Source organism: Lissotriton vulgaris, chromosome 6 (assembly GCF_964263255.1).
Source record: "Lissotriton vulgaris chromosome 6, aLisVul1.2, whole genome shotgun sequence".
In the NCBI taxonomy this organism is placed as follows: domain Eukaryota; kingdom Metazoa; phylum Chordata; class Amphibia; order Caudata; family Salamandridae; genus Lissotriton; species Lissotriton vulgaris.
The window spans coordinates 1,034,987,594-1,035,000,087 of NC_141694.1; positions in this window are offsets into that span (position 1 = coordinate 1,034,987,594).

Consider the following 12,494-nt stretch of genomic DNA (forward strand, 5'->3'; position numbering starts at 1 on the left):
AAAAAAAATATTGTATTTTTCGCGCTGTTAGCTGCCGGTACGCGAACCGGGTAGCGAACCGGGAAGCGAACATAAGTGAAAATTAGTGAAAAAGGGTACATTCCAAATTTCAAAAGAGTAATTAAAGTTAAGGTAGCTCTGAAAAGAGCTTTTGGGTTCTGTGTAAGTTCTAGGTACTTATAAGTAGGTACCAATACACAGTCTTAAATTTTGTATGAAAACTCTGTTCCCCTCATCTGAGAAGTGCACGCCATCTTCTCTGTAGATATCTTGCATGTAATAATGCAAGTTATTGTTGTAGATAGAGCCCATTCCATGGTCTCTCATGTAAGCTGAAACAGACTTATTTACATTCTTCCTCGATTTCTCAATTTGTGGATAAAATTGATTGGACCACCTCCATTTTTGTCTTTGGCATATATTGGAATATACCAAGGCAGTTTGAGGAAAAAGTGCCATCAATTGCTCAAAGGTGTCCTTTAAGAGCATTTCCAGACCTACCCCAGTCAAAGTGGCCAAATCATTTCCTCCACAGTGCACTATTATGAGGTCGTGGTTTGGCAAATGTAAAAAGGTTTTCACCAATGGTATCAATTGGTGACATTTCAATCCTCTTTGGCCAATCCATTTGATTTCCACATTTTGTAAATTGAGATTGTGTAAATTTCTGTTATCAGCATACCTGTGAGCCCAGTGGATGTAGCTATGTCCAAGAATCCAGACTGAAAACATGGCTAGAGGAGTTTCTGCTGCAGTCAGATGAAGTGTGAGAATGAAATGGCAGTTGAATCAGTGGAGTTTGTAATGAAAAAAAACTGTGGAGTTTGAGTGCAAATGATTCATTAGCAGTGATTGGTGTGTTTCCATTGCTGAAAACAGAAAGTTAGGGTGCATAGATGTGTTCTTTGAAAGATGTAATTTGAATGGTTAATTAAAAATGATGTTATGATAGATTGCAGTGGATTAGCAGGTGTACTGAGAGTTCAGAGTTCATTTGAAACATTGTTGTGTGAACTTGTAAACATGAGAGGTCTGGCAGGCGGTAGTTGCTATGGAAAAAGGGCAGAAAGGGCAGAGGGGGGAAGGGTGTTGATTTGAAAATAGTGAGGGAAGAGTTTTGATTGGCTGACATGAGAGATATGTGTGATGAATATCAGCATTTCAGTGCCGTTGTTGGTTCCAACCTCTGGAGTGCATACCTTTTGTTCTGCTAAAGAAAAATTGGTGTATTTCTGAGACTGTTTTGAAATTCAAAAAGCATTTGTTAAGGTGAGTTATCATTTCTTTATTTTAGATAGAGACTACTATGCTTTTTCGAGAAAATAAGAAAGCCAGCTGTGCATTTAAAATGATGTTTTGAGTCAAGTTTTATTTTTTTTTTATTTTTTTTTTTTTTTAGGTTTTTATAGAGCGCGTAGTCACCCTCGAGTATCCCAGCGCAAGTGTTTGCATTATGTTTTCAAAGAAGATTTTGCATTCTTTTACCAATTGTAATTGCAGATAATGTAAAGTATTAGTACTGACAAGGTGTGGTTGTACATAGGAGCTGTGCTGTGTTTTCAAATTATGATCAGAAAATCGTTTTTAAGGAAAAGGAATGCTTTTAAAAATTATGAGAATTTATTTACATGCGATGTGACTCCTGCAATGCGTCGCTTTTGCGGAACAGATGCATGATGCATCTGTGTTGTTATTGCCCCATGCTGCTCTACAGTGTACATGTTAAAAGTGATGCATAAGTGGTGCAAGGGCCTTGTAAATACACCCCTATGTGTGCTTAGCCATTTCAAGTACCTTCCCCCTTGTTCAAGGGCCTTGTAAATACGTCCCCATGTGTGTTTGGTCATTTGTAGTCACTTTCCCCGTGGTGCAAGGTCCTTGTAAATACGCCCCCATGTGTGCTTGGTAAATTTTGATTTTGATTGTTTGAGTTACATAGCCATGTTAAAAGTGATTGAAAAAAAGGTGCAAGGACCTTAAAAAACGTTTTCATGTGTATTAGGGCATTTTAAGTCAGTTCCCCATGAATGTAGGTATATAATTGTTTTACATAAAAGGTTTAAAAACGTTTTTTGAAATCAATTAGGTTTCTTGATATGTGCTGCTAGTGTTTCATAGGTTGTTTGGGGCATATTTACAAGACCTTTGAGTCCCTTTGATGTAATTTTTCCAATTTTAATTTAAGACATTTCCCCTGGAGCAAGGTCCTTGTAAATACGCTCCCATGTGTGCTTGGGTAATTTAAGTATTGATAGGGTGTGCTTCTACATAGGATGTAGAGTACATCTGCACAATGAGATAAGTAAGCTGAAGAAATCAATTAGGTTTCTTGATATGTGCTGCTAGTGTTTCATAAGTTGTTTGGGGCATATTTACAAGGCCTTTGAGTCCCTTTGATGTAATTTTTCCAATTTTAATTTAAGACATTTCCCCTGGAGCAAGGTCCTTGTAAATACGCTCCCATGTGTGCTTGGGTAATTTAAGTATTGATAGGGTGTGCTTCTACATAGGATGTAGAGTACATCTGCACAATGAGATAAGTAAGCTGAAGAAATACAGGTGATGTGATTGTTAAATGTGCAAAAATATTTGCACGTTTTTCAATTATATCACTTGTGTTTCCTAACATTACGAATCACATTGTGCAGATGAGGTTTAGTCGTGTTCAGGGAGATAGAGGACATGATTCACTTCATTGGTAGGTCTGTACATGTATTATCACCTCTGTACTCTTCAACAAGTCTAAATTTCATCTGCAACCCTGAGTAGGCCTCACCTCAAACAAACTTTTAGATAGTCCACACCTTATTGTCATCCTGAATCAATCATTTAAAGTGTTAGGGGCAGATTTATGATGGCTGTGCGACTATTTTGTGCTGCTGTTGCGTCACTTTTATAATGCAGCAGTGATTTACAAGATGCACCATGTTGCAAGATAGCAGCCCTGGGTCATGGAGTGAGTTACGGTGGGGCAGGGAGGTGGGGAGGGGGAGGGGCAGGGTGGAGGGACCTAAACACTGGCATATGTATTATTGCAGGTAAGTACACAATTTAATGTGCGTCAAGTTTCATGTGGGCTTTTTGTTGCAGGGTGGGTAGTCATTTGCATGAAAGCCCTGTAATACTATCACTATCACAGTTAAATTAAGAAGATTTCACTGAATCATCTTTATGGCATTGCTGAATCAAATCCTTACTGTTATTGATTTACTGTTTGGTAATACTGGTTAATAACATTTTTTATTATAGTTTACCACAGATTCAACTGCAGATTATTTAGAAATTAGACAATGCCGTCTAAGGATAGAATTCGAAAGGCTACGAAACGTCAAAGACAGTAGATTACTAAATGCTTGCAGCAGTCCTCTACATTAAAATCACCTCAACGCACGAAGAAAGCTCCGGGTAAGAGAACGAAATCATTCCCTAGAAACATTTGTAGAAACAAAAGTATAACTACAGAACAAGTTTTAGTTCAGAAAAAGAGAGCCAATTTAAATGGAAAGGAAAGGCCCGTCAAAAAAGTTTCTGCTAGAGCAGGAGATAACTCTGTGCATGGCAGTAGAAGGGAAAATACATTCAGGGATATTCGTAGGCGAATGTTCCGCAAAAGGGTAATTGTCAATTTGCTAAAACAATTTAAGAAAGGCCAACAGAAAGTGGCATTTTATAAGAAAAAGAAAAATGTAGAGAAAATTATTGATCAGGCTTTCGAAATTAAGCGAAAGTTATTTATTTTGGTAATTAATAGAATTAGGAAACTAAACAAGGTAATTTATGTTTTCAAATCAAATAGTAGATGGAAGAGAGTAGTTAATCGAAGTAATTTTTGTGAAGTTTTCTCAGGAGAATGGATGCATAGTTCAAATAGTGAGGCATTTTTTAATGAGGAGAGTTATTTTCAGGACAATGATTTGGTGCATGCAGTTGACAGCAGTGGTCGATCATATGAGGTAAAAGATGGTCGTCTGGTTGAAAAAGAAAAACTTGTGTCTGCAGATGCAAAGAGGTGTTAAGTGATGAGGTTTTAGGGAGACGTCCTAAGGAACCAGTGTACACCTGGAAGTATAGTTCTATTTGCAGTGTGCAACAGGATTACATCAATTTGCTTTGTGATTTTGTACGGACGTTTAATAAGAAAAGTTTAAAACAAAAAATAAAGTTGTTGCAAGAATTAGATCCTTGCAGAGTGAGACAAGTGACAGGTTTGCATGGTCATTCACTGGCTTGTCTTTCCAGGAGAGTATGCCAGAGTGTTTTTCATCATTTCAGGATGCTAGCAGTGCATCATAATAAAGTGAGGAAATTAGTTAGAATGTTGTATTATGCTAAGAGTCCAGCAATTATGCTTAAACAATTAAGCACTGCTCTTTTGCATGGTTCTGAAGTAGATGTGAAGAATATTTGTCAAGAAATTGAGTTCTGTTACTTTGCTGGTAAAGAGAACAATGTTGAAATTGACCCACTAGAAGAAGGTAATGTGGAAGAGAGTGTACAGATTTTCAGTACACATAAGTTTCACAAGGAAATTTCCACGTTTATGGTGAAATCAAGTGAGAGGCCTAATTTCACTTGTGTGTGTTGTCGACGGACTTATTATAAGAATCAGACTAAGTTAGTGGATTTATATGCAAAAAGTGATATGGAAAACAATAGTGAATGGAAGGATTTTGCCACATACTTGATGGTAGAAAATTGTTTTGATTTGGGAGTGGACCAACGTATGTGTACTTATTGTTATAACAAATTAAACCAAAACCAGATGCCTGCTAGAGCGGTTTATAATAATCTGGAATTGGTTGACATTCCTTCTGAATTGAAGGATTTAAATACTTATGAATCTATTTTGATTCAAAGTGTCCATCCCTTCCAGGCTATTGTACGAATGGAGCCAAAGACAGGGAAATTGCCTCCATCAGATTTACAGAGAGGATTAAAGGGAAGAGTTGTTTATTTGCCTTTACATTTGAAGAAAAACATTAATACAATTGGAGTAGAGAAAGTGGAAGAGGAACCTCTGGTTATCATAGTTAATGGTGTTCCGACAAAGAGTAAGAAAATCTGGCAAGATTTAGTGGATGTTAGGAAAGTCAAAAAGGCAACATTGTATTTGATAATAAATAATGAGTACTACAAGAATGTATGTGTTGCAGAAGAGGAAGTAAGTGAAGAAGAGGACAGCGATTTGTGTGCTGGACAAATTGAGAAAGTAGAAGCCTCTAAAAATGAAGAAATATATGAACATTATAGTGTTCATCCTTTGCATTCCAAGGAAGTCATGGGGAATGCTATTGAGTTGTTTCAAATGAAACAAGCCAAAGGGAGTCCCATTAGTGTTTGTGAGGAAAGTTTGGAAGCTCGATGTTTCCACAGTTATTTCCCACAGGTCGAGGAGGATGATATGATGAGCGACCTGTTCAAATTCCTGCTTCAGAATACCGGACTTTACGATTGTATGCAGAAGATCCTAGGTTTTGTCAATGCATTCCCTATTTGTTTCATCTACTGTTTGAAAGTGATCTCTCTGGATTGTCTTATGCAGTGAACCACATCTTGAAAAGTGGTGTACAACTGTGAAATATCTCGGCAAGGGACTTTATGGATAAAGTCAATGTGCAAGACAGTATTTTGGATTCTCACCTGATTAATCTCATGGCTTGTCAGCGTGGTACTAATGAGTATTGGTACCGCCGTCATGGTGACTTAAAATGTATGCTGAGGAACTTAGGAACTCCCACATGGTTCCTCACTCTCAGCTGTGCTGAGTATGGCTGGGAAGACTTACTTGAATTTCTACGAGAGGCAAATGGAAACATTGAAAGTATCGAATTCAAGACACCCGGAGAACTGTGCTCTTTGGATCCAGTGAATGTATGCAGATACTTCAATCATAGATTTGAAGCTATGATGTCTTTCATCATGAACAAGAAAAATCCACCTCTTGGAGAGGTGTTGGATTTCTTCTGGAGAAAGGAGTATCAAGCAAGAGGTGCTCCTCATATACATATGCTACTATGGATCAAAGATGCACCCAATTCAATTCAAATGATCTTTATTCGGATTTTTAGTACATCCATAAAAGTACATACAGAATGAAAATACATTTAAAACAGATTAAAAACATGTATATAAGATTAAAAAAAACTGTTTATCCAGTTGGGTATTGGCAGCATATATATCGTAAAGTGCGATGTACATAGTATAAAGTGCAAAGTACATAGTGGAGGGAGACACATTAATCTATTAGTGTACTTAATCACAGAGTTCAATTTCTATACTCCCGAAGTGATCGTTTATATCAAGACACATATACAATTAAATCTGTAGTCAATTTGTAACGGAGTGATAAAGTGCAAAAAATGCATAAGATAACATAGTACTGTTATCCATTATCCATGTTCCATACTTGCCCTCGATCTCACACAAACTTTTATAAAGCAGCTTACAGTATATATAACTTCATCTATGTGCAGCATTTGAAATAATTTTAATGCAAGATTGAAGTCTCTAAGGTTGTATTTGCGAAGAATCGGCCTTAAATATTGACAGGTATACAATTTGTAATGGCCACAGAAGAAGAGATAGTGCAATAAACTTTGTTTACCGCCCTGAGAGCAGGGACAATCCAACTCTTCTAATTTTTTGTTATAGCCAAGTGGGAAGCTGAGCAAATTAACTATGCTTCCATCCCGAAGCCTGAATAAAAGACTTCGATTCCATCTTCCTATTGGGATTGACAGGTATCTGAAAAAATTATTCAAATTATCACTGCCTGGGTCCATAATGCGCAGATATCTAATAACAACAGGTTTAATGGATTCAGATCTCATTCGTTCCTCTTTGTATGAGTCAAGCAATGCCCATTTAATGCTATTCTTATGAGCGGCTACAATAGAATTAGGGGAACTAAATAAGGAACCTTGACTCACGCTCTGCAGGCTATTCTTGACTGCATTTAACCAAGGTATATGATGGAATCTATCGCTTAACAAACAGTCAGATATTATACTGCGCGTTAAGGATGCTGCTGGATTTAACCATATTTTGATCCAGAAAAGCGCAGGCCTAGACCTAATAAAATCAACAATATATGGCAGCCTCAGTTCATTGTGACAAATAAATGTAGGGGCACAAAGAAATCCCCCCAGCACCCTCCTACAAAATCTATTTTCCTCCAACTGGAGAGCCGTGCTGTTACAGTAACCCCACACTTCTTGCGGCCTACGACATGGAGAGGCCGGGGCGTTGACTAGGCGGGGCATCCGGCCGCAACCACAGCGCCAACGATCGCTGCTAACGGAGGGTAGCCTTGCCGGTGAGAGCCACTGATCTGAAGAACAGCTGCCTGCGGTGCCTCCCTGAACCGCTTGACGGAGGCCCCCGAGGGGCGGTGTGGTAGCGCGGACTGGGAGGGGGCGCTTGGCTCCTGCCCCCTCCCCAAGTCTTGTCTTGTTGCCCTGGTGTGGCCTGAGATCGCCCCCGACATAGGCGGCCGGCACCCGGGGTCCGGCAGAACTTTTTGCCTTTTGGTGATTCTTCCATTCTGGACCTTGTCCCACATTCCGTTTGATCTGAAGACACGTCCTGCGGCCTGGTCCCTGAATGTGTGCAAGGGGACGGTATTGATTGGATCAAGATGGAGGCTTCACACAAAGCTGACTCAAGTGTTGCTGCTGATGCTATGCAAACAAAAACTGGTTTTCAGTTTGTACATTCTTCAGGATTTTTTCATCCAAGGCTGGTTGAGAGTTTGTAGAACGATGGCTTCAGATTTTCAACATACTACTCTTCAACATTCTTCATAAATGTAATTCTGGTCCTGCCGCTACTTATTGGAGACATTAAACTATACTCGACCAAAATGGCGCCAGTATGGGAGCGACTTGCATCTCCTTATGACGTTCTAGTTACTTAGCCTTGACGTTATGGGGGATGTATGCGGTCTTTGTGCACATGGCGGGCGGGGAAGGGTACTGACTGGGAATACGGACAACCCTATTGATGTGGCCAGTAGGTATATATAGTTAGGATTTTTTCTCTATGGGACTTTTGAAAACTCTATGTCTAATAACTTTGGCGTTTGTGGACGGAATCGGCTGAAATTTTCAGGAAAATGGCACATTTTGTTTCTGAGCAGCCCCTTAAAATTTGGGGGGGTTTCATCAAGGGGGGGCCAAGAAAAAAGGGGGGTCCCAAAACGTGTTTTTCCCATTCATTTTTCCATAGGGCGTTTGGCCTCACTTTTAGCTCGAACGGCTGAATGGATTTGCACGAAACTTGGCAAAATTGTAGGGACTGTTAGCCAGATGTGCCTTTGCTGGGTCCCAATATATGTGCTTCAGTGGATTTTGAGAAATTAACGTTTTAAAAACAGATATATCTGTGACAGCGTCCCGGGTAGCGCTCCTGTTCGCGTACTTTTCGCGTAACGGAACTTTGCGAAGCGAAGCTGATTGGCTCTCCGGTGTCTGTCAACATTCTAAACAGTCCGGAGCGGCCGCCATCTTGTCTCTCGGTAGGATCGAGAAACAAGAGGAGGCCAAAACGAAGGGGCAAATGACCATAAGGGTGCATAGTAGATCCTCCCTGACCCCCTAGGTTTGATGTGGAGGCTTTAAAAGGGCCCCGTGGGGCAAAAAAAAGAAGAAAAAAAAAATCTTTTTTTTTGCGTGAGGTGCGCCCGGTACGCGCACCAGAAAGCGGTTTGGGGAGCGTACTATAAGGAAACAAGAATGATAGACTTTTAAAATATTGTATGTTTATTGATTGTTCGTTTTGTTGTTTTCTTTTGTTTATTTTTATTTACGTAGCAACATGTAGGTACCAATGCAGAGTCTAAAAATAAATAAACGCCGTCTCCTTTGTAGATATCTTGCAAGTTGTTTCTGAAGTTATTGTGGTATATGGAATTCATACCATAGTCTGTCTGGAAAGCCGAAACAATATGGAGGCAGGAGATGATAAAGAGATGTTAAATACACATTGGAGATAATATAGTGGAAGAAAGGAAGTAACTATGAGCGAACTTACTATGTAACACAAAAAAGTTGCACAGTATATTTAAAGTCTGACTTTACATTATAATCAATTTGCTACTAGTTTACAAAATACATATAAAAATGAATAATGTCTCAAACAATTTTTGAATTATTAAATAAAAATTTATTTTTCTGATTCTTTTTCAAAATTAAAAAGAAATTCTAATGATTCATTGTCAGTTTTTTTTTCATTTTCAAGTAGGAAATCTACTGCTTCCACACATTGCAGAAGTTCAAAGTCCCGTGAATCATCATAGAATTCAGAGTTAATTTCTGTATCTGTTTTGCTTCCTGCAACAATTTCCAAGTTAGTTTTGTTCTCTCCTTCCATTTTTGTGCTGTAAAATTAATTTTAAAAAAATATATCAGTACAGATAGGGCACTGTTGGGTTTAAGTACAGACAGGTAGTTTGTTTTTTAAACAGTGATTTTATCTTTGGGCAGTGTATGGTATCAGACTGGAAGTAGAAATATAAAAAAAGTGTATGTGATAAAGCCTAAGTAAATTCATAATTATACAAGACAAGCCTAACTCCATCCATAACTATAACAGAGAAGTCTATCTTATTCTATAACTATTACAGAGGGATAGTATATAACTATCAGAAAATGTTTTCCTAATTAACTTATAGTTCACAACATACTTCAGTTTTTAAAACAACATCTTACCTTTCAAAAAGAAGTTTAAGTTCTCATTCGAAATGCACATCAGGAAGTAGTAGTCAAAATGGCTATGTTTCTCTCTCTTTCTTTTTATATATTTAGGTACATAACCAATCAAATGTCATGATATAATAGTAGAAATTGAAAGTAACATTTGAATTGGTTGTCAATTCCAACACTTCATATGTGTTTTGTGAAGTAATTTACGTCAGGGAATTTAGAGAGGTCTACATGCTAAATGGCTAAATGGAATTCCAACCAAATTTGTGAAAATGGTAGAGATTGGTATGTAGTATGAGCTAATGTATAATTGGTGAAAGTGTCTCCAGTGGTTTTTCTGTAAATTACTTTCCCACCTTTTTTGAGCGAGTGCTTGTCAGTGCGTGTCCCGGTACGCGAACCTGCAGCGTTACGGGAGTCCTCCATTTTGTGTTTCGGTAGAATTGAGATACAAGATGGAGGGCAAATAATGTTCAGAATAGGTAGAAGGGGGCACGGTAGACGTATCCTGACCCCCTAGGTTTTCTGAGGGTGGCTGAGGAGGCTCATATATGTCGAAAAAAAATATTGTATTTTTCGCGCTGTTAGCTGCCGGTACGCGAACCGGGTAGCGAACCGGGAAGCGAACATAAGTGAAAATTAGTGAAAAAGGGTACATTCCAAATTTCAAAAGAGTAATTAAAGTTAAGGTAGCTCTGAAAAGAGCTTTTGGGTTCTGTGTAAGTTCTAGGTACTTATAAGTAGGTACCAATACACAGTCTTAAATTTTGTATGACAACTCTGTTCCCCTCATCTGAGAAGTGCACGCCATCTTCTCTGTAGATATCTTGCATGTAATAATGCAAGTTATTGTTGTAGATAGAGCCCATTCCATGGTCTCTCATGTAAGCTGAAACAGACTTATTTACATTCTTCATCGATTTCTCAATTTGTGGATAAAATTGATTGGACCACCTCCATTTTTGTCTTTGGCATATATTGGAATATACCAAGGCAGTTTGAGGAAAAAGTGCCATCAATTGCTCAAAGGTGTCCTTTAAGAGCATTTCCAGACCTACCCCAGTCAAAGTGCCCAAATCATTTCCTCCACAGTGCACTATTATGAGGTCGTGGTTTGGCAAATGTAAAAAGGTTTTCACCAATGGTATCAATTGGTGACATTTCAATCCTCTTTGGCCAATCCATTTGATTTCCACATTTTGTAAATTGAGATTGTGTAAATTTCTGTTATCAGCATACCTGTGAGCCCAGTGGATGTAGCTATGTCCAAGAATCCAGACTGAAAACATGGCTAGAGGAGTTTCTGCTGCAGTCAGATGAAGTGTGAGAATGAAATGGCAGTTGAATCAGTGGAGTTTGTAATGAAAAAAAACTGTGGAGTTTGAGTGCAAATGATTCATTAGCAGTGATTGGTGTATTTCCATTGCTGAAAACAGAAAGTTAGGGTGCATGGATGTGTTCTTTGAAAGATGTAATTTGAATGGTTAATTAAAAATGATGTTATGATAGATTGCAGTGGATTAGCAGGTGTACTGAGAGTTCAGAGTTCATTTGAAACATTGTTGTGTGAACTTGTAAACATGAGAGGTCTGGCAGGCGGTAGTTGCTATGGAAAAAGGGCAGAAAGGGCAGAGGGGGGAAGGGTGTTGATTTGAAAATAGTGAGGGAAGAGTTTTGATTGGCTGACATGAGAGATATGTGTGATGAATATCAGCATTTCAGTGCCGTTGTTGGTTCCAACCTCTGGAGTGCATACCTTTTGTTCTGCTAAAGAAAAATTGGTGTGTTTCTGAGACTGTTTTGAAATTCAAAAAGCATTTGTTAAGGTGAGTTATCATTTCTTTATTTTAGATAGAGACTACTATGCTTTTTTGAGAAAATAAGAAAGCCAGCTGTGCATTTAAAATGATGTTTTGAGTCAAGTTTTATTTTATTTATTTATTTATTTATTTTTTTAGGTTTTTATAGAGCGCGTAGTCACCCTCGAGTATCCCAGCGCAAGTGTTTGCATTATGTTTTCAAAGAAGATTTTGCATTCTTTTACCAATTGTAATTGCAGATAATGTAAAGTATTAGTACTGACAAGGTGTGGTTGTACATAGGAGCTGTGCTGTGTTTTCAAATTATGATCAGAAAATCGTTTTTAAGGAAAAGGAATGCTTTTAAAAATTATGAGAATTTATTTACTTGCGATGTGACTCCTGCAATGCGTCGCTTTTGTGGAACAGATGCATGATGCATCTGTGTTGTTATTGCCCCATGCTGCTCTACAGTGTACATGTTAAAAGTGATGCATAAGTGGTGCAAGGGCCTTGTAAATACACCCCTATGTGTGCTTAGCCATTTCAAATAACTTCCCCCTTGTTCAAGGGCCTTGTAAATACGTCCCCATGTGTGTTTGGTCATTTGTAGTCACTTTCCCCGTGGTGCAAGGTCCTTGTAAATACGCCCCCATGTGTGCTTGGTAAATTTTGATTTTGATTGTTTGAGTTACATAGCCATGTTAAAAGTGATTGAAAAAAAGGTGCAAGGACCTTAAAAAACGTTTTCATGTGTATTAGGGCATTTTAAGTCAGTTCCCCATGAATGTAGGTATATAATTGTTTTACATAAAAGGTTTAAAAACGTTTTTTGAAATCAATTAGGTTTCTTGATATGTGCTGCTAGTGTTTCATAGGTTGTTTGGGGCATATTTACAAGACCTTTGAGTCCCTTTGATGTAATTTTTCCAATTTTAATTTAAGACATTTCCCCTGGAGCAAGGTCCTTGTAAATACGCTCCCATGTGTGCTT